Raw genomic sequence first — 22,551 nt, 5'->3', positions numbered from 1 at the left:
GAACCATGCTCGCGCGTGGCTGTTCTAGAGTTCGGGGTCGAGTTTGACAGGTTAGCTTCTGGCTAACTAGCAGACCCTTAGCCGACAACTAGCTAGTATTGTTATCACAGGTTTGTACATCATGCTTGTAAAACTGCACGTGCTTCATGTTACTTGTGGAATTGCAAGCTACAGTAGTTAGATAAACGTTTTAGAAAATAATGACTGGCAAGTGAAGCAAATGTGCAGAAATTGCCTTTTTCACAGGGTGGCGTGCAGCGTACAGACCTTGGCACGGTAGAATCCTCTTCGATACGGGGTGGGAAACCTTTCCGTCTCCTGACTATTATAGACGCGGTCGCACAGATAATTCTTGAAAGAAAATTGTACGGTAGCGTCCACAATTTGTAAACAATGTCGAACCCGACAGGTCCAAGTTCGACCGGTATGTGTTTGCAGGGAAATCTGCGGTTTCTCTCCCCACGGCTGCTCTTTGCTATGGGAAGGGGCTCGAGACGAGGCCCATCTTCACACGGACACTCTGCCACAACCACGCCACGCGCTGTCAGGCTCGAGCTGTCAATGACGCTTGTCGTATGGTCTTCTGACACAAACGTGTGTCGACGTGGCAAGTGTTGTAAACTAGTTGCCGTGAAATTAACAAACAATTCCAACTATTTCTCCAGAGACACTCGTTCAGCACTTCTGCAAGGGCGCCGCCATCTTGGGAAAGACCCACAATGCACTGTAGCACCCAGGCCTGGACTGAAGATGTCATTAAAAACGTCATCATGGTCAGTGAATGTCCCTTTCATCAAAATAAAAGTTAAATAGTCAAGTCAAGTCCTAAATATTCCATACAGTTATGTTGTGATGTCTCAATGCGATTCAAAAAGATACGTTTATTATTGCATCCTGTACATTTTGAGAGACTCATGTTGTTGAAAATCTTACTTTTTATTAAGCTTGCCCCACTATAGTAATATTTCATACTACATAGGCCTACCATGATAGTGCAAGTAGTGCCTTATCCCAGGTCACTGCGCAATTATAGACTACATCATGTTTTAAAGTGAAATCTTTCAAGATAGTGTATTATAATCCAAACAAACATAAAATACCTTAAATGGGCAATAACAAAGCACCCTCCTGCCCCTAATTCGGTAAAAAGCTAGAAGATGGAGCTGGAGAAATGTAATCACTCTCAAATTCATAGACAGGACTGACCAACACTAGGACTGACCATCCATGATATCAGAATTACAGTTTTAACCATATTTTGAGGCTATATAGTGTTTGTTTACATTTACTTTGTTTACAGACATTGGAGTAAAACAAGCTTATATTTTGGATCCTAATCGGGTAAGACAGTTGAACTAAGCTAATGAGGCATGTATAAGTTATATTCACCAAAGAATCAGTGGGTACATATAATTAATTCCAAAAATGGATGAAGCAACTGCAGATTGCCTCTTCAAACATTTAAAATGTACTTCTTTAAAGTATAACATTCAAAGGTTGCCCTTTCTTACCTAATTAGATTTTCTCTAGAAAAGAAGCACATGCAATTCTTTAGCCAGAGAAAAGTAATGGGGGAGGGGACGCAGGGTGCTGCTCAAAGATATTTCCAGCATATGTTTGGTTGTCTGTTACATTCCTTCTGACCAGATTTTTACCTCAGGGTTACTCGGCCGCAAGAATGTTTGCTGAATTGCACCTTGCAATTCTCACTGCCTGTTTCCACCGAACAAGTGAATTCACACAGAAAGCAGCTGCCTCTTTATTTTCCCTAGTATCCACTGCTGTCTGCCTTTTGTGCTCATTCCTCACTCAGTGGGTGTTTAAGGTTTCAGAAGAAACACTGGAGAGAAAAAACACATCCATCTGTCCCTGTGACAAAAATGAAACCCACTTTCTGTTTACTCTCTTAGTTCATCCATCATGTAGAGGAGGTGATTACAGCAACAAATTACTCCAAAGAGAAGCCGTGTGGAGATACAATGCATTCGGAAAGTAGTCAGAGCCCTTGACTTTTCCCACATTTTGTTACTTTACAGCCTTATTCTAAAATTGATTAAATAGTTTTTTTTCTTCATCGGTATACACACAATACCCCATAATGACAAAGCAAAAACAGGTTTTTAGAAATGTTTGCAAATAAACTGAAATATCACATTTACATAAGTATTCAGACCCTTTACTCAGTACTTTGTTGAAGCACCTTTGGCAGCGTTTACAGCCTCAAGTCTTTTTCGGTATGACGCTACAAGCTTGGCAAACCTGTATTTGGGGAGTTTCTCCCATTCTTCTCTGCAGATCAGCTCAAGCTCGGTCAGGTTGGATGGGGAGCATCGCTTCACAGCTATTTTCAGGTCTCTACAGAGATGTTTGATCGAGTTCAAGTCCAGGCTATGGATGGATGGGTGGGCTCAAGGACAAAATAATACAAATTAACACAATAAAATAACAATAACGAGGCTACAGTATATACAGGGGGTAATGGTACCGAATCAATGTGCGGGGGTGCATGTTAATGGAGGTAATTTGTACATGTAGGTAGGGGTAAAGTGACTATGCATAGATAATAAACAGCGAGTAGCAAATGGGGGGGTGGGGTCCGGGTGGCCAATTGATTAATTGTTCAACAGTCTTATGGCTTGGGGGTAGAAGCTGTTAAGGAGCCTTTTGGTCCTAGACTTGGCGCTCCGGTACCGCTTGCCGTGCAGTAGCAGAGAGAAGAGTCTGACTTGGGTGAATGGAGTCTTGCACAATTTTTGGGGCTTTCCTCTGACACCGCCTAGTATATAGGTCCTGGATGGCAGGAAGCTTGGCCACAGTGATGTACTGGGCCGTACACACTACCCTCTGTAGCGCCTTACTGTCACATGCCGAGCAGTTGCTATACCAGGTGCTGATGCAACCGGTCAGGATGCTCTCGATGGTGCAGCTTTAGAACTTTTTGAGGATCTCGGGAACCTTGCCAAATCTTTTCAATCTCCTGAGGGGAAACGGTGTTGTCGTGCCCTCTTCACAACTGTCTATGTGTGCTTGGACCATGATAGTTCATTGGTGATGTGGACACCAAGGAACTTGAAACTCTCGACCCACTCCACTACAGCCCCGTCGGTGTTAATGGGGGCCTGTTCGGCCCGCCTTTTCCTGTGGTCCACGATCAGCTCCTTTGTCATGCTCACATTGAGGGAGAGGTTGTTGTCCTAGCACCACACTGCCAGGTCTCTGACCTCCTCCCTATAGGCTGTCTCATTGTTGTCAGTGATCAGGCCTACCACTGTTGTGTCGTCAGCAAACTTAATGATGGTGTTGGAGTCGTGTTTGGCCACGCAGTTGTGAGTGAACAGGGAGTACAGGAGGGGACTAAGCACGCACCCCTGAGGGGCCCCAGTGTTGAGGATCAGCGTGGCAAATGTGTTGTTGCCTATCCTTACCACCTGGGGGTGGCCCGTCAGGAAGTCCAGGATCCAGTTGCAGAGGCAGGTGTTTAGTCCCAGGGTCTTTAGCTTAGTGATGAGCTTTGAGGGCACTATGGTGTTGAATGCTGAGCTGTAGTCAATGAACAGCATTCTCACATAGGTGTTCCTTTTGTCCAGGTGGGAAAGGGCAATGTAGAGTGCAATTGAGATTGCGTCATCTGTGGATCTGTTGGGGCGGTATGCGAATTGGAGTGGGTCTAGGGTATCCGGGATGATGCTGTTGATGTGAGCCATGACCAGCCTTTCAAAACACTTCATGGCTACAGACGTGAGTGCTATGGGGCGGTAATCATTATGGTGGTCTGCTTGAAACATGTAGGTATTACAGGCTCGGTCAGGGAGAGGTTGAAAATGTCAGTGAAGACACTTGCCAGTTGGTAATCCGTCTGGCCCCGTGGCTTTGTGAATGTTGACCTGTTTAAAGGTCTTGCTCACATCGGCTGCCGAGAGCGTTATCACACAGTTGTCCAGAACAGCTGGTGCTCTCATGCATGTTTCAGTGTTGCTTGCCTCAAAGCGAGCATAAAAGGCATTTAGCTCATCTGGTAGGTTCGCGTCACTGTGCAGCTCGCGGCTGGGTTTCACTTAGTTTTCAAGTAATAGTTTTCAAGATCTGCCACATCCGATGAGCATCAGAGCCGGGGGAGTAGGATTCAATTTTAATCCTGAATTGATGCTTTGCCTGTTTGATGGTTCGTTTGTGGGCGTAGCGGGAATTCTTATAAGCGTCCGGACTAGTGTCCCGCTCCTTGAAAGCGGCAGCTCTAGCCTTTAGCTCGATGGGGATGTTGCTTGTAATCCATGGCTTCTGGTTGGGATATGTACATACGATCACTGTGGGGACGACGTCGTCGATGCACTTATTGATGAAGCCGATGACTGAGGTGGTATACTCCTCAATGCCATTGGATGAATCCCGGAACATACTCCAGTCTGTGCTAGCAAAACAGTCCTGTAGCGCAGCATCTGCGTCATCTGACCACTTCTGTATTGAGCGAGTCACAGGTACTTCCTGCTTTAGCTTTTGCTTGGAAGCAGGAATCAGGAGGATATAATTATGGTCAGATTTGACAAATGTAGGGTGAGGGATAGTTTTGTATGCGTCTCTGTTTGTGGAGTAAAGGTGGTCTAGATTTTTTCCCCCTCTGGTTGCACATGTGGCATGTTGGTAGAAATTGGGTAAAACGTTAAGTTTGCCAGCATTAAAGTCCCCGGCCACTAGGAGCGCTGCTTTTGGATGAGCATTTTCTTCTTTGCTTTTGGCATTATACAGCTCGTTGAGTGCGGTATTAGTTCCAGCATCGGTTTGTGGTGGTAAATAGACGGCTACGAATAATATATACTTGTCCCGAAACCACTCCTGCATTGTTTTGTCTGTGTGCTTAGGGCCGTTGTCCTGTTGGAAAGTGAACCTTCGCCCCCGTCTAAGGTCCTGAGCGCTTTGGAGCAGGTTTTAAACAATGATCTCTCTGTACTTTGCTCCGTTCATTATTCCCTCGGTTTTGACTAGTCTCCCAATCCCTGCCGCTGAAAAACATCCCCACAGTATGATGCTGCCACCATCATGCTTCACCATAGGGATGGTGCCAGGTTTCCTCCAGACGTGATGCTTGAAATTCAGGCCAAAGAGTTCAAACTTGGTTTCATCACACCAGAGAATCTTGTTTCTCATGGTCTGAGAGTGCTTTAGGTGCCTTTTGGCAAACTCCAAGCGGGCTGTCATGTGCTTTTTTACTGAGGAGTGGCTTCTGTCTGACCACTTTACCATAAAGGCCTGATTGGTGACGTGCTGCAGAGATTGTTGTCCTTCTGGAAGGTTCTCCCATCTTCACAGAGGAACTCAGGAGCTCTGTCAGAGTGACCATCGGGTTCTTGGTCACCTCCCTGACCAAGGCCCTTCTGCCCCGATTACGCAGTTTTCCTGGGCGGAAAACTCTAGGAAGAGTCTTGGTGGTTCCAAACTTCTTCCATTCAAGAATGATGCAGGCCAATGTGTTCTTGAGGACCTTCAATGCTGCAGAAATGTTTTGGTACCCTTCCCCAGATCTGTGTCTCGACACAATGCTGTCTCGGCGCACTAGGACAATTCCTTCGACATGGCTTGGCTTTTGCTCTGACATGCACTGTCAACTGTGGGACTTTATATAGACAGGTGTGTGACTTTCCAAATCATGTCCAATCAATTGAATTTACCACAGGTCAAGTTGTGGAAATCAAGTTGTAGAAACATCTCAAGGATGATCAATGGAAACAGGATGCACTTGAGCTACATTTAGAGTCTCGTGGCAAAGGGTATGAATACTAATGTAAATAAGGTATCTGTTTTTTGCAACAAAAAATAATAATAATTTAATTGCTTTCTCATTATTGGGTATTTTGTGTAGATTGATGAGGAAAAGCATTTATTTCATACATTTTAGAATAACAAAATGTAACAAAATGTGGCAAAAGTCACGGTGTCTGAATACTTTCCGAATGGCCTGTATACATTAAAATTCTGTATCTCCACAAGGTTTAAACGAAGATTTAGATTTCACCTCCTTCCTATAAGCCAAATTTAGACTGTTATAGGCTACAAGAACACTGTCCATATCCATTTTTGCATATAGTTTATGAGTTGACCCCACATACTGTATATATGAACGGCTGTGCCTGATGTCTTTTGTGGTGGGCTATCACATTAATTGATATGATCTATTCAGGTGAGCGGACACCTGGGGTGGTTGATTTGTGAGTTGCCCCTCGTCCCCCCTCCCATAGCCTATAATTATGTATTTCTTTGTGACTCATTTGTATACAGGTAGACCAGAAAAGCCACATCCCTGATTGGCAGATGAGTGGCAACCCTGATTAGAAGCACTTGATGCTCATCGGTTGTTCTTTACAAATTCTGTTTTGAATTAAAGAAATGTGCACCTACACACTGAAGAAGGCTGTGAAGCCGAAACATCTGTGTATGTATGCTATCCCTGATGCAGTGAAAATGATTTTAAAAATCGAATAATAGAGTAAGCTTCATGCAACATCTTTTTAAGTGCAAACCCATGACACCTTTTTGTTTGTCTGAATTCGCGGGTTTTACGCACCAGCCGAGCTTCTGGGAGAACACAGTGGTTCTCTTTTGATTAGTTACTCTCTAGTAAGACAAATGGGATGTTGTGAAGCACTTGGAGAATGACATTATTTCATATTTAAGGACTTTTAATTGCTGTGATCAAAAGACACAGAAAGGTTCTTTACTACTGTGTCGTATTGCAACGGAAAATGAAAATCATTCTTTCTTATTGGACAAGAGAACCCTTCCTGTTTCCATCCATTTTCTTGGTTGGTTCATAGGAGACAGGACATAGGGGATGCAATGGAGATGAGCTATGGTAGATGGGAAGTAGAGGCTCTTCCAATGTCTCAGTCACCTCCCTGTTAAATCAGACAAAAATATCACTCTCTCATCCTCTTGGTGATGAGCACACCACAATACAACTCAGATCATATATATGCACCACCACAAGGCGGTCATCTCAGCTCATCAGAAAACATGAAAACAGTATGGCAGATGGAGAGTAGGATTTTCTCCCTCTCACTGCATTGGCCAGTGCAGTAATCAATATGCTGGCAATTTGAGTTAGCCAGCAGCAACACTATGGTACAGCAATCTAGAGATTTGTAAGAAACTCATAACTGTATCAGGCTGAATCTATCCCTCCTGTCTCAGTGTCCAGTGTGAATGAAAAACCAATTCAATCTCTAAATTGTGTAATGGAGGTTGAGACCCTGGGATAGTGGGGAGGGGAGGGGAAGATTAGTCACACACACACACATCCTCTCTCTCACACACACACACACACAGACAAACACAGCGTTCTCCTCCCAGATTGGGAGCATGGTGACAAGGTGATCAACGGGGCTCAATCCGGAAACTGGAGCTGTTCCCAGAGCCAAATCAGACAAGGGTGAAGAAAAGCCAACGTGTCACCTCCCTGAGGACTGATTACAACAAGGCTGGCAAGACGACAGAGCCAAAGAACCATGCAAGAAGAGAGAGAGCAGAGAATGGCAGAGAGAGATAGAGAGATGGATCGGAGAGGTTTCCAATCGGATGTGGAGAGGTTTGTTTTACCAGGAAGCTTGTCTATAATAATCATGTGATCCTCTAAGTGGACGATAATAGTGTGTCCTCTCAGACGGGAAACTGGAGACGGAAGAGCCGTAATGAGGCATTAACTCGCCCCACCCAGTTCTTCTCAGTCACATAAAGGTACATACTGTACGGGCGACATTATGGGGATCAGAGTTCAAATCATGGTTTCCTGACTCAGCATGACTTTTTTTATGCATGTACGAACCATTGGTGTCTTAAATCACGACACAGCTAAAGCCACCATTACAAGTCATGCAGCATCTCATTTCACCTTATTTGAAGAAGTTAAGGAATTAAAGAAAGGTTGCACATTAAACTTTGTTTGGGAGGACGAAACAACACCAGCTTCTGGGTCCAGTTTTAATTATGCATGTTGGTGCCGTTCGTCTGCCAAGCTCACAGACCATCAATAAAAACAGAGGAGCCATGATTAATGCTTTGCATTCTTCAGCATTGATATCATCGTCATCAGTATTTTCTCCAAGTGCGGCCATTTTCCCTGACAGTCTCGCGCCAGCTTCGGGGCTCATAACTCACATTAAAGGTTGATATCGCCTTAAATCAAATGCAAAGTTTCCATCTCAAAACTTCAAACTATAATGGTCGCTGTGTTTATACGGGGTCTTCATCAGAGTTTGTCCTCAAAAGAGACAACAAAGCATCGCTTTCTGAAGTGAATTACACTGAGATCTCTCTCTTTCTCTCCCTCTTTATCTCTCTCTCTCCATTGAGGTGGGAGGTTAAATAAGGTTAGAGTGAGGTACGACTGAAAAGGTAGCGTTAACATTCTCACAACGCTTGAAGTGACAAAGACCATCAGAGTCGCTGCTGTGAGACCCTGATATAAATGACAGCACAGAAACCTGATCTTTTTTATAACCAAAGAAAGACCAATACCAATAATTAGCTTTGAGAGATACGCTGATAGCCCTAACATGAATGTAATTCCACCATCATCTGTAATGGCCTCAACAGAAACATTCATCAATAACCACTGAGACAGGTGTCCATTAATTCATGATCAACAACGCATCTATCACAGATCACACTCCCAGACGCAGTCTCCGTTTACAGCTGATCAATGTGTTAATATGAGATAATCTACCAATCAATGGGAGTGTGGGACCAGGAAAATGCTCCATTGTGTGTGTGTGTGTGTGTGTGTGTGTCCTCACAAGGATAGTAAAACAATAAATATTAGGCTTTGGGGTTAGGGTTACACTTAGGGTTAGAATTAGGGTCAGGGGTTAGGCATTTGGGGTTAAGGTTGGGTTAAGGTTAGGGAAAATAGGATTTTGAATGGGAATCAATTGTTCGGTCCCCACAAGGATGGTAAAACAAACATGTGTGTGTATGTGCGTGTGTGTGTGTGTCAGATGAATGGGTGTGAAACACACGCCCCATAGATTACCTTTCACTTATCATCACTAGGTTACTCAAGCCTTTCGATGGAAAGGATTTGATGATGAATGGCGAATGGAGGATTTGAAAGAGCTGGTGGGAGTGAGAGGAAGAGGAGGAGAGGAGGGGGAGAAAGGAGGGCAGGCTGACCTCGAGTTGAAGAGCACTTCAATGGTTGTGAAGTCATTTGTCATTTGACAAAAGGAGGAGAAGGTCCTAGAGGGGATTTTGGTACCTCAGGTTATAATAGGGTGATGTCACCATTGCTGAGCCAAAGGTCTATTTTTAGGTGCGTGCGCACACGCACGCCCACGCACAAACATTTGAAGCCAGTGGACGAGCAGGCAGCCTATTCTCAGGTTTCATTCCCACTAGACAGGAGGACAGCCAACCACGTGTTCGCACTCATTCACAGAAGGTCCCCGACAATACCCACCCTGTGAACATGAGGACCCATTTACCGCAGAGAAACAGCTGCTGCTCCTCTCCACTCTCACACGCACACTTTCGCATAAACTCTTTCTCCCTCTCACACACAAACACGTACGTCACACACACACATTGCACACACACACACACTCACACACACTGAAGAGGTGTGGGTAGCCGAGAGAGGTTTGTCCTTAGGTGTTAATCAGTACAGGCACCTTCAACCAGAAAAGGTTCAATGTTCTGAGCACAAGGTCATGGTAAAACATAATTGCCTCCTGTGTAATAGACTTATAATTGAGTTGTGTCATCATTTTGAGGGTTATAATCGAGTTAAACATAAAATGACTGGATTCAGTCCATGATATTGTAAAAAAAGATATTCAAAATGCATTTGATATGGCTGGTGGGTGGGTTGTATCCAGCCAAATTGAGAGACAAATTTGAATCAGCATCTCTGAAATTGAGCTGACAGTCATTTACCTGCAGTGGCGTGTACTCATGGATGCCAAGGGAAGTCAGGCTTCCCCAAGAAAAAAAGAAAAAAACATTGAATAATATATATTTTGTCTCTCAGTGTTTCATTACATTTACATTTACATTTAAGTCATTTAGCAGACGCTCTTATCCAGAGCGACTTACAAATTGGTGCATTCACCTTATGATATCCAGTGGAACAACCACTTTACAATAGTGCATCTAACTCTTTTAAGGGGGGGGGGGTTAGAAGGATTACTTTATCCTATCCTAGGTATTCCTTAAAGAGGTGGGGTTTCAGGTGTCTCCGGAAGGTGGTGATTGACTCCGCTGACCTGGCGTCGTGAGGGAGTTTGTTCCACCATTGGGGTGCCAGAGCAGCGAACAGTTTTGACTGGGCTGAGCGGGAACTGTACTTCCTCAGAGGTAGGGAGGCGAGCAGGCCAGAGGTGGATGAACGCAGTGCCCTTGTTTGGGTGTAGGGCCTGATCAGAGCCTGAAGGTACGGAGGTGCCGTTCCCCTCACAGCTCCGTAGGCAAGCACCATGGTCTTGTAGCGGATGCGAGCTTCAACTGGAAGCCAGTGGAGAGAGCGGAGGAGCGGGGTGACGTGAGAGAACTTGGGAAAGTTGAACACCAGACGGGCTGCGGCGTTCTGGATGAGTTGTAGGGGTTTAATGGCACAGGCAGGGAGCCCAGCCAACAGCGAGTTGCAGTAATCCAGACGGGAGATGACAAGTGCCTGGATTAGGACCTGCGCCGCTTCCTGCGTGAGGCAGGGTCGTACTCTGCGAATGTTGTAGAGCATGAACCTACAGGAACGGGTCACCGCCTTGATGTTAGTTGAGAACGACAGGGTGTTGTCCAGGATCACGCCAAGGTTCTTAGCACTCTGGGAGGAGGACACAATGGAGTTGTCAACCGTGATGGCGAGATCATGGAACGGGCAGTCCTTCCCCGGGAGGAAGAGCAGCTCCGTCTTGCCGAGGTTCAGCTTGAGGTGGTGATCCGTCATCCACACTGATATGTCTGCCAGACATGCAGAGATGCGATTCACCACCTGGTTATCAGAGGGGGGAAAGGAGAAGATTAATTGTGTGTCGTCTGCATAGCAATGATAGGAGAGACCATGTGAGGATATGACAGAGCCAAGTGACTTGGTGTATAGCGAGAATAGGAGAGGGCCTAGAACAGAGCCCTGGGGGACACCAGTGGTGAGAGCACGTGGTGCGGAGACAGATTCTCGCCACGCCACCTGGTAGGAGCGACCTGTCAGGTAGGACGCAATCCAAGCGTGGGCCGCGCCGGAGATGCCCAGCTCGGAGAGGGTGGAGAGGAGGATCTGATGGTTCACAGTATCAAAGGCAGCCGATAGGTCTAGAAGGATGAGAGCAGAGGAGAGAGAGTTAGCTTTAGCAGTGCGGAGCGCCTCCGTGACACAGAGAAGAGCAGTCTCAGTTGAATGACTAGTCTTGAAACCTGACTGATTTGGATCAAGAAGGTCATTCTGAGAGAGATAGCAGGAGAGCTGGCCAAGGACGGCACGTTCAAGAGTTTTGGAGAGAAAAGAAAGAAGGGATACTGGTCTGTAGTTGTTGACATCGGAGGGATCGAGTGTAGGTTTTTTCAGAAGGGGTGCAACTCTCGCTCTCTTGAAGACGGAAGGGACGTAGCCAGCGGTCAAGGATGAGTTGATGAGCGAGGTGAGGTAAGGGAGAAGGTCTCCGGAAATGGTCTGGAGAAGAGAGGAGGGGATAGGGTCAAGCGGGCAGGTTGTTGGGCGGCCGGCCGTCACAAGACGCGAGATTTCATCTGGAGAGAGAGGGGAGAAAGAGGTCAAAGCACAGGGTAGGGCAGTGTGAGCAGAACCAGCGGTGTCGTTTGACTTAGCAAACGAGGATCGGATGTCGTCGACCTTCTTTTCAAAATGGTTGACGAAGTCATCAGCAGAGAGGGAGGAGGGGGGAGGAGGGGGAGGAGGATTCAGGAGGGAGGAGAAGGTGGCAAAGAGCTTCCTAGGGTTAGAGGCAGATGCTTGGAATTTAGAGTGGTAGAAATTGGCTTTAGCAGCAGAGACAGAAGAGGAGAATGTAGAGAGGAGGGAGTGAAAGGATGCCAGGTCCGCAGGGAGGCGAGTTTTCTTCCATTTCCGCTCGGCTGCCCGGAGCCCTGTTCTGTGTTCATAATTTGCCTTCAATTCGCAAGAGGCTGAATGTATATCACCGGAGAAAGCATCCGAGTGAGCGCAACAGCGCCCCTCTGTCTCTGTATGTGAAGCCCATCTACCTGATGCTGTCTGGTCAAAAATAATATGATATTGTTGCCGCCCGTAGTATTGAATACGAGGAAAGCCAGCGAGCATTTGGCCTCCCTTGATAAAAATAAATACAAATAATAGCCGGTCAGCATTGAGCTAAACTGAGTGAGCTCAACTGTGAATGGTCCTGGTGCACCAAAAAAAGGGAAGTCAGTTTAGATTTGACTTCACACCAATCACATCACACCAAAAGTAATTTACAGAAATAAATGTATTGTTGCAACTAGTTGTGTTGTCTTCCGGTGGCTAGCTAGCTAAAATTGGCCCTTTCTTAAATTAACCATGGATGGGGATAGGGATTTAGACTTGTGGTTTTACTTCATCCTCCGTACTGGCCATTGATTATAATGCCGAATCTGATCCAATCCTAAATTCATACATTGTGCCCCTGGCCTGAAAGGATGGCAGTTCAACATGTAGCTAGATGTAATAAGCTAATGTTAACTAACTGGCCTGGCATTTTAGCCAGGTAGTCTGGGATGACAAAAACTCAAAGTGTTTACTGTATGACAGAGTCATAGACTGTTTAGGCAACATGAAAGAGGAGGTTGGCATTGATGTTTCTCTACAAGTAGGGTGAGCTAATGGGGTTTCTACTTGCACGCACACACACAAACTGGACTTCACCAGACAGAGCTTGCTCTGTCTGGTGATGAAAAAGGTGTGGTTGAATTTATTCTGCCACTGTGTCTTCTTATAGTCTCGGCCTTAGGCCTATATATTACAGTCGCAAGGCATATGAACTAACAGGTTGTAGAGCAAACACAATTATCACAACACATAGGTTGCAATATAGCATTATTTTCCTGGCCAGTCTTCCCCAGTGAGTTTACCCACGCAGCGCTACTGTTAACCTGAGTGAAACGACAGCGGCATGATGGAGTACGCACTTCATCTGATAACAATCGAGCTTAATGTGATGCGTGTACAGAAAAGCCACTCCCATGAGTTGTCAGCTCTGTCTGCATACTGTAGTGTTACGCCTCATGTCCACCAGAGCCATCAAACTCATTGCGTTCAGGCAGAAGTCATTCATTGTCAATGGAGCATTCCGCAACGCTACGCTGGGGGGTACCGCACTAGGCTGCTGTGCGTTCTGTGTACCGCACGCGTTCAATATTTTCAACTCCTGCGTTACTTTACCGTGCGGTGGTACAAACAGAAGCACAGTCACAGACTCCAACTAGCTAGCTTTTAGCTAGTTGAAAAGTGAAGCACATGTGCGTCAAGTATGGAAAATGCGGATTGACATTCGGCAAAACAAAACGCATATGCATCTGGTGGACATCCGGCATTATAGACCAAGCTCCTTGTAAAGAGAGGGGAGAATGTCGAGTGGCCTTTCACGTCACATCAAAGCTACATGATAGAAGAGGTATCTCAAACTGATACAAAAGAGGGCTTTTTATATTCAAAATAGCTCTCTGACAGCATGTCTATCAAGGTCTTTAATGTAGCTAGGCACGTGTTGCGGGAACACAGGTATACGCACCAAAAGCAGCATCCTGTCGCAATGTGTTAAGGATCAATCAAATTCCACTTCAGAGGAGGTGTGAAGCATTAGACCTGACAAACGTTTAAGTGTCACAAGTTACTCAGGCATGATGTCACTATCATATATGTAGTACGCCCATATATCAGGGCTGTTCAATTCCCTGGAAGGCCGAAACACTGCTGTTTTTCTGTTCCTACCTGGTAGTTAATTGCACTCACCTGGTGTCCCAGGTCTGACTAAGTCCCTGATTAGAAGGAGAGGATGAAAACCAGATGTGTTTTGGCCCTCCAGGACCAACAGTGAGCAGCCTTGCCATATATGAACTGAATCAACTGAGCCTGAGCCTTTGATAAAGCAATGAAAGGCTGCCTAGAAGGCTGCTTCCCATTAGTATACTGCATCATGTGAGGTCCTCAGAACATTGAGATACCCCACAGTGTAGAGTTAGAGCTATTCTATTTTAAGAGCAGACCAATGACAGGTGGACACTGAAGACTTACTTAAGACACCATCAAATGATGTACTATCGTAATCTAAGATGGCTGTTACGCAAGAAGGAAACGAATCGTACATAAAACACACAGGGCAGGAGTAAGAGCCTGGGTATCTGCAAACTCAGCCCAAAGCTGAAGGATGCCTTGGTGGAGAATGTGGACCCACTTTAATTAACGCTGATTTGGTGATTTTTCATCTTTCGTTATATAGACACAGTGGAGTGTGTCGAGTGAGTCCTCGCAAACCACCTTGGAGTGAGTCCTCACAAAACACATTGGAGTGTGCAGAGTCACCACAAACCACCTTGGAGTTGAAGTAGGCCAAGTCCCCGCAAACCACCTTGAAGTGGGCCAACTCCCCATAAATCACACAAGAAAGTTCTGGTGACCTCGACAACTGCTGTGGGGCTCCCACCGCCGTCTGGTGAAGGGCATGATGGGAGCTGGTCTCCTGCTTGGGAGACAGCAGGCTGCTTTTAATTGGGTTTGTCCTTAATGATGAGATTCAAATCCAAACAGAGGAAAGTAAACTGCCGCCAACCGCCAACATTACCACAATGTTGACTCCAGCTATGGGGAGCAATCTGAAACGCCCCAGCTGCGGAAGCAGAATGTGAGCCATTTAAAGCAAATTCTTTGTTCTCTGTTGAGGTATTAAAGTTATTTTAAACGTCATAATCCCCCCCCATGAATGGCTGTGTTAAGAGGGCAGAAAGCAAAGAGAGTTATCTTTTACAGGAGGAAGCTGGGATAGTGTAGTCGTGTCATGAGAGGAGAGGATCTGAAGTACTGTCTCCATTACACTGTTAACTTCCTACCCCTTCATGGTTTACGGGGTTTCCACAACATTATGGGGTTCCTACAGAAGTGGAGGGCCCACACTCCTCATACTGTCAATGCGGAGTATACTGATAGGGTATCCTCAGCTTGCCTTTTAAGAGTGCTGCGTCTGTTGAAACAGTGACACATTGTAAAAGCATTGTTAAAGCGTCCAACTAAAACTTCCAAATTGGCTTGGCAGTTGGCACATAACACCATTTATCTCTTTGCACCGTGTGCTTTCTTGCTGTAAAGTGTTCCGCTATAGCGAGGTGCTAAATGGTTATGATTCTGTGCATTGTAGGGTTTCATATCCTTGGAAACACATGCAGTGATGTTTCGATGATGAGCTAAGGAGAGCGCCCTTGGTACACGGACACTCAGACGTGAAATGCAACGAGTTTGTGGAGTGTCAAAGTGCCTGGGAGAATCTCCGTCGACCGTGTTCATGCGAAGTGTGGCGATGTGAGGAAATAGCAATGCATCTCTAAGAATACAAAAGGCCTTCAGAAAACTTTGCAGTGCAATATTGAAGAGGGTTTTTTCATCCATCCACTAAGCTCCTCCCCATACACAGAAAACCCTCCTTGAGTGCAAAGAGTCCTTGATCTGAAAACTTAAATAACAGTAATTGGGTAAAGCAGATTGGATGTGTGTGTGAATGTGTGTATGTGTATGCGTGCGTGCGTGCATAAGTGTGGCCTGGTGAGTCGTGGCTGCTACCAGACTGGTGCCACTCGGTGCTATGACACCCCAGGGGAGTGGTGACGGTCCAGAGTCACAAGGTGAACTGTGAACATCTGTAGTCCCCAGCCTGCAGTAACAATATGTTATATATTTAAGCAATAAACCCAGAGGGGGTGTGATCTATGGCCAATATACCAAAGCTAAGGGCTGTTCTTAAGCACGACGCAACAATGAGTGCCTAGATACAGCCCTTAGCCGTGGTATATTGGCCATATATTACAAATCTCAGAGGTGCTAAGCCTCCCGAGTGGCGCAGCGGTCTAAGGCACTGCATCGCAGTGTTGAGGCTCACTACAGCCTAGGGTTTGATCCCAGGCTGTGTCACAGCTGGCCGTGACTGGGAGTCCCATAGGGCGGTGCACAATTGGCCCAGTGTTGTTAGGGGAGGGTTTGTCCGGGGGGGCTTTCCTTGGCTCATCGCACTCTAACGACTCCTTGTGGCGGGGCGGGTGCCTGCAAGCTGACTAAGATTGTCAGTTGAACAGTGCTTCCTCTGACACATTGGTGCAGCTGGCTTCTGAGTTAAGCAAGCGGGTGTTAAGTAGCAGCGTTGCGTGTCATGTTTCGGAGGATGCATGACTTGACCTTGGCCGAGCCTGTTGGGTAATTGCAGTGATGAGACAAGATTGTAATCACCTGGTTTATGTCTCATATACCATGGCTTTCAGACAATCAGCATCCAGGATTCAAATTATATCCATATCCTTGGAAACACATGCAATGACATTTTGATATATGAGCTACGGTGAGCGCCCTTGGTACGCTGCAGTGGTGTAAAGTACTTAAGTAAAAATACTTTAAAGTACTACTTAAGTAGGTTTTTATTGTATCTGTTCTTCACTTTAATATTTATATTTTTGACAACTTTTACTTAACTACATTCCTAAAGAAATAATGGACATTTTACTCCATAAATTTTCCCTGACACCCAAAAGTACTTGTTACATTTTGAATGCTTAGCGGGAAAGGAACATTTTCAAATTCACACACTTCTCAAGAGAACATCCGTGGTCATCCCTACTGCCTCTGATCTAGCGGATTCACTAAACACAAATGCTGCATTTGTAATGATGTCTGAGTTTTGGTGTGCCCCTGGCTATCCGTAAATTTAAAAAATCAAGAAAATGGTGCCGTATGGTTTGCTTAATATAAGGAATTTGAAATGATTTATACTTTTAACTTGATTTTTGCTAAGTATATTTTAGCAATTACATTTACTTAAGTATATTTAAAACCAAATACTTTTAGACTTTTACTCAAGTAGTATTTTACTCTGTGACTTTCTCTTGAGTCATTTTCAATTAAGGTAACTATAATTTTACTCATATCACATTTTAAGGTATGACCCAGGTGCAGACAGTGTTGAAGAAACAAACGTTTATTCTTTAAACAGGGGCAAGCAAACGACAGGCAGGCAGGGGTTAATAATCCAGAGAGGGTGTAAGGCACCGGAACAGCAGGCGGGCTCGGGGTCAGGTCAGGCAGAGATCAAAACCGGGAAACTAGAAAACTGGGACTATAGCAAAGACAGGCGCAAAAGAAACCACTGGTAGGTTGAACGAACAAAACGATCTGGCACAGACAGACAGAAAACACAGGTATAATTACCCAGGGGATAATGGGGAAGATGGGCAACACCTGGAGGGGGGTGGAGACAAGCACAAGGACAGGTGAAACAGATCAGGGCGTGACAACTCAAGTATAACAATGAGCTACTTTTTACACCACTGGTACACTGACACTCAAACGTGAAACGCAACGAGTTTGTACAGTGTCAAAGAACCTGGGAGAATCTCCATTGACAGACCTCATGCATAGTGTGGTGATGTGTGTGGACTACCAGGCATCTCTAAGAATATAAAAGGCCTTCGGATTTTTTTTAAAATATGGTTCATCATCCATATGCCAATTGAGCTCCTCCCCATATACTGAAAACACACCTTGAAGACTTAGCAAAAGAGTCTTTGATAGGTAATTGGGGAAGGCAGACTGTCAAGAGATATTGCGGTGTCAAACATCTCTCTCCAATGTAGCTGTTGATCTTGTTAGAGTGAATAGAGCCTACAACAGGCATGAGGCTCCCAGACACAAGCAAAGAGGAGCTTCGTCCTTCCTGTGTGTGTTCCTTCCTCTCCCTACACTTTCACCTGCAGAGAGAGACAGTCTGCGTCCCAAATGGCCCCCTATTCCCTACGTAGTGTGCTACTTTTGACCAGGGTCCATAGTAGTGCACTATATAGCGATTGGGGTGCCATTTGAGACGGAACCTGACTAACACACCACCAATTACACCAGCTTACACATCTGCTGGGGCTGTCCACTCATTAGAACCACCAACTGTTAACACTGTGGCATGCTTCCAAACAGTCATTTGTTATGGTTACTACAGTATGTACGAGGAACTGGCGCGTAACAGTCATTAAAATCTTACGTCAAGTTAAGGGAAAATCTGTCTCCCCATCTGAACACGTTTTTCGACCACACACTTCTTGTAGGTGAAGAGCTATATCAGGAAGTGTGGGAGGCTGTTTGTTTTGGACGAGGCCCAAGAAGCCCAGTAGTGTAGGTCGTTTGATAAACAGCGCTGTCTTAGCGAAAGCGCTAATATGCAGACTGAGGAGAATTATTAGCTATAAAGTTAGCTTAGCGCCTGCAGAACAAAGAGTGCCTGGTATTTGTTTTTGTCACTTTGGGTTTTAATGTGTGGGGAATAAGTCACAGGATGGCAGTGCTTTGTGTGCAGTGGCGAGTCTTGTGCTGGGCTTAAAGCAATAGTTTGAGTATATTTTGTTATGGCATATATTATCCTAACATTAGTTTAAAGAGATAGTTCAAACAAACTTGATGACTAGTTATGTTAGCATAATTACCTGTAGAAATGTATTGTCTATTTATACCATGGCATTGTTGCATACTTGTTTCTGATAGGCTTGAAGGGCATTCTGGAGTGTGCATTATTTAAGTAATAAGGCCCGAGGAGGTGTGGTATATGGCCAATATACCACGGCTAAGGGCTGTTCTTATCCACGACGCAACACGGAGTGCCTGAACACATCCCTTAGCCATGGTATATTTAAGCAAAAATGCCCGAGGAGGTGTGGTATATGGCCAATATACCACGGCTAAGGGCTGTTCTTACACACGACGCAACGCAGAGTGCCTGGATACAGCCCTTAACCGTGGTATATTGGCCATATCCCACAAACCCCCAAGGTGCCTTATTGCTATTATAAAATCGTTACCAAAGTAATTAGAGCAGTAAAAATACATGTTTGTCATACGTGTTGTATACGGTCTGATATACCACGGCTGTCAGCCAATCAGCATTCAGGGCTTAAATTATAGCCGTGATATAAAAGGGTTATCAACTCGGGGCTCTATGTGTTCTCTAGTGCATCATAGAACACACCTTCCATGTCGTTCATTCTTTTCCAAAGAACGCAAAGCCCCTCGTTGATTATCCCTTCCATACTGAATATTTCTACAGGTTATTGATGCTAACATAACTAATCGTAAAGTATGGGTGAACTATCTCTTCAAGGTGACGTTAAGATAACTGAGCACTGTACTAGACTGAGAGCTGTGTGCCATTGACAATGGGGCTGCAGAGCTGTTATTAGTGGCTGTATCATTCCCTGCATGTCTAACCTACACACATGGACACCCTTGGGGAAAAATGGGTCAGACATAGACCTCTAGACAGAGCCATTCACCATGTCTGGCTCACCCCATCCTGTCTCGGTATGTCTGTCTGTCTATGTGTGTGTGTGTGTGTGTGTGCGTCATCCCTATTCCCTACCTCTATCTCCCCAGCCATACTCCCCATGGGAAACCACCCACGGTGAGCTCCACAGACAGACAGACTCCTATGGCATGATGGGAAGGGAGATAACAAGACTGGAGGAACAGGGGAGCGTCCAGGGAGGACTGGAGTGCCTAAACTCTCTGTCTACAGCGAATTCTCAGAGTTACAGTACTAAGCAGGAAAACGTATAGGGCTAAACTCACAGTAGCATATAAACTTACTGTGTTTAAACACCATTTTTCTTTCAACCAAGCAGTACTGGACAGTAAACAAATACACTGCATAAACATTGCTAAAACTGGTGTTATCTCTGAACCATTCCATATAGCTATGAGCCAACCTTTTCATGGTGAGCGTCTGAAATGGCACCCTATACTCTATATAGTGCACTACTTTTTATCAGAGCCTTATGGGTCTATGCATCCCAAATGGCACCCTATACTCTATATAGTGCACTACTTTTTATCAGAGCCTTATGGGTCCTGGTCAAAAGTAGTACACTAAATAAGGAATAGAGTGCCATTTGGGAAGCACCCACAGCCTTGGTTTGTTTGTGCTTGTTCGCTGCCCCCTCCTCCTCCCGGCCATTGCAGATGCCGGTCATATAAAGGAGTAGTGGTGCAGAGGCAGGCACAGTGTTAAAAGGTATTTCTCTATCTGTGCTCTTAGATATTGGGTTCTGTTTTAAAGGCCTTGCATTATTCAGTAGGCACAGGGAGACTGATTAATACCGATCGCAGTCCATTCTCCCATTTTTGCATCCCAAATTGAATCCTATTCCCTTTTTAGTGCACTACTTTCTTGACCAAGGTCGTGGGCTCTGGTCAAAAGTGTTGCACTATAAAGGGAAAGGGGTGCCGTTTGGGACGAGTCCAGCTATGCTATATTATCTCAACTAGAGCTACAGCCTCTGAACGGACTTGGTGCTATTAAGACCCGTTGTTCCCCTAGGTTTTTGCTCAGGCGAGATGCACAGGGGGCAAAAGGACCATTGAGAGCTGTGAACAGCGACATTTTCGATTGAATTTAAAACAATTTTGGAGGGATGCAGCTAGGTAGAGACAGACCGCAATCGACTCACACGGTTGGTGCAGTGGAACAGTGAACCATCATAGGGTCATTACATTTGTCCACATTTCATTGATCCTAAGTTCTGGCATGTAAACGGCTGTCCTTTTAGTGGAAAGTGCTCCAAACGTTCCGATAAGACAACAAATCAGCTTACTAATTAAAAATAACAAAATATGCCCAGAGTCCTCAGTCACAACTCTGGTTGTTTATGCAACTTCTCGTGTCTAAAAAAAATTAGGAAAGACTGGCAGAGATATCAAATAGAGGAGACGAAGCGTTTGGCTGAGCATATGGCGCTGCTCTTTCTTATGCAGCAGATATGAAGGATAAATATTAATATATATCCGAGGCAAGCTGCTGGGCCGACTCTGGTCTCCCAGTAGGATTGTCTTACGTTCCGGCAGGGTTAGTGTTCAGCTTGATCGTTTACAGTACTGTGGATCGAATGCATAGAGCACTGGCTAATTTGCTCCCATATAGTAAACAGCTATTTTACTGCCTGTTGGGGCTGGGCGATAGATAATGAACGTTAACGTGTTGACCTATGCATATACTGCATAGGTGCGCGGCAGGTAGCCTAGTGGCTAGAGTGTTGGACCGAAAGGTTGCAAGATCGAATCCCAGAGCTGACAAGGTAATAATCCGTCCTTCTGTCCCTGAACAACCCACTCTTAGCTCTCATTGAAAACGAGAAGTTGTTCTTAACTGACTTGCCAAGTTAAAAAATGTAGTGCACTGTGGAATAGGATGCAATTTGAGACGTAGAAAGCGCCTTGTTTATGTGCTGAGTTAAGGGGGATTTTCAACATGAGCTCTTGCAGGCGCAATTAGACTTTGCCATTAACCGTTTGTTATCTTGACTTTTTCCCGCCATAGGCTTGGCACCTTGTTGATTACAACGCAAGCGATCGATAATTAAACCAATTAAACTCGACAGATGGGTCTGTAGAATTTCTGCCATTGTTTTTGACTGAGACCGCTTCCGTGTCACAAAGTCTTATACAACTATATTTTCAGTTGATAAAACAACTGAAATTAAGTACAGGGTTGGATTAAGTACAGGGTTGGAGTGCCCATTTGTTTCACAAGAGGACCGAGTCTGTAAGCTAACAACTTGTGCTGCTGTCCAGGGTGCTGTGTTGGTGCAGTGCTGATTATTTCATAGGCCTACTGGTTGAGAAAAATAGCTATGCTGTCGTGTAGTAGCCTTCCGCTGGGCACATACGTCAGTTCAACGTCTAGTTTTGATTTACATTTAAGTTATCAACTAAGTGAAAAAACAAAAAAGGTCACCATGTCATTGGATTTAGGTAAAAAGTTGGGTTAAAAAATACGAAATTCCCTTATGTTGATGATTTTTTTCAAATCCAATCAGTTTTCCACCTCATCGCATTACATTTTTTGGTTGTAATTACGTTGATTCAACCTGTTTTGGCCCAGTGGGCTAGGCCAACTAGACTTACCAAAGACACTATATTTTGGCTGTCGCTATATTAAAATCCGTTTCCCGATCATTCCCAGCAGCTCAGTGATGAGGGAAAAATATCTCATCTCGCTCCAAAAGGGAAATCAAATATTTCCAGTGACATCTGTGAAATGGCGCGTTTTCCCTCACTGTATTTAATACATATTCATGTGCTAGCCTCTGTGCTTGTTCCGCAACAACATGTTAAATTAATTATTTGAATTAATTTCATATCCTTTTAGCACCCCTCGGATGAATGGTGAGGTGGATGGTGAGGGTTTGAAAAACGGTAGTTCACCGTTCCTTTTCGTTTGACTCCGCATTTGTGAGGAGGACGTTTGCTCTGTGAGGAAATGTAGCCTACATGGACTCAATCACTGACTAATTATCTATTTGCTTAGCCTAAGATAATTTCATGATTCA

The 22,551-nt window shown here is 45.0% G+C and overlaps 1 protein-coding gene across 9 annotated transcripts in view; it reads right to left on the bottom strand.

Annotated features, from left to right (window-relative positions):
- Positions 1-731, bottom strand: part of LOC139567571 (regulatory-associated protein of mTOR-like) — a 194,975-nt gene extending 194,244 nt beyond the window's left edge. For all 9 annotated transcript variants that reach the window (XR_011673424.1, XR_011673425.1, XM_071388929.1 and 6 more), the window contains exon 1: positions 268-731. The gene's annotated coding sequence lies outside the window, so the exon portion shown is untranslated. The remainder of the gene's footprint in view (positions 1-267) is intronic.
- Positions 732-22,551: the final 21,820 nt, after the last annotated feature.

Source organism: Salvelinus alpinus, chromosome 2 (assembly GCF_045679555.1).
Source record: "Salvelinus alpinus chromosome 2, SLU_Salpinus.1, whole genome shotgun sequence".
NCBI classification, from domain to species: Eukaryota; Metazoa; Chordata; class Actinopteri; order Salmoniformes; family Salmonidae; genus Salvelinus; species Salvelinus alpinus.
Note: the sequence above shows the minus strand (reverse complement) of the source record. Positions and strands in the feature narration are given on the sequence as shown.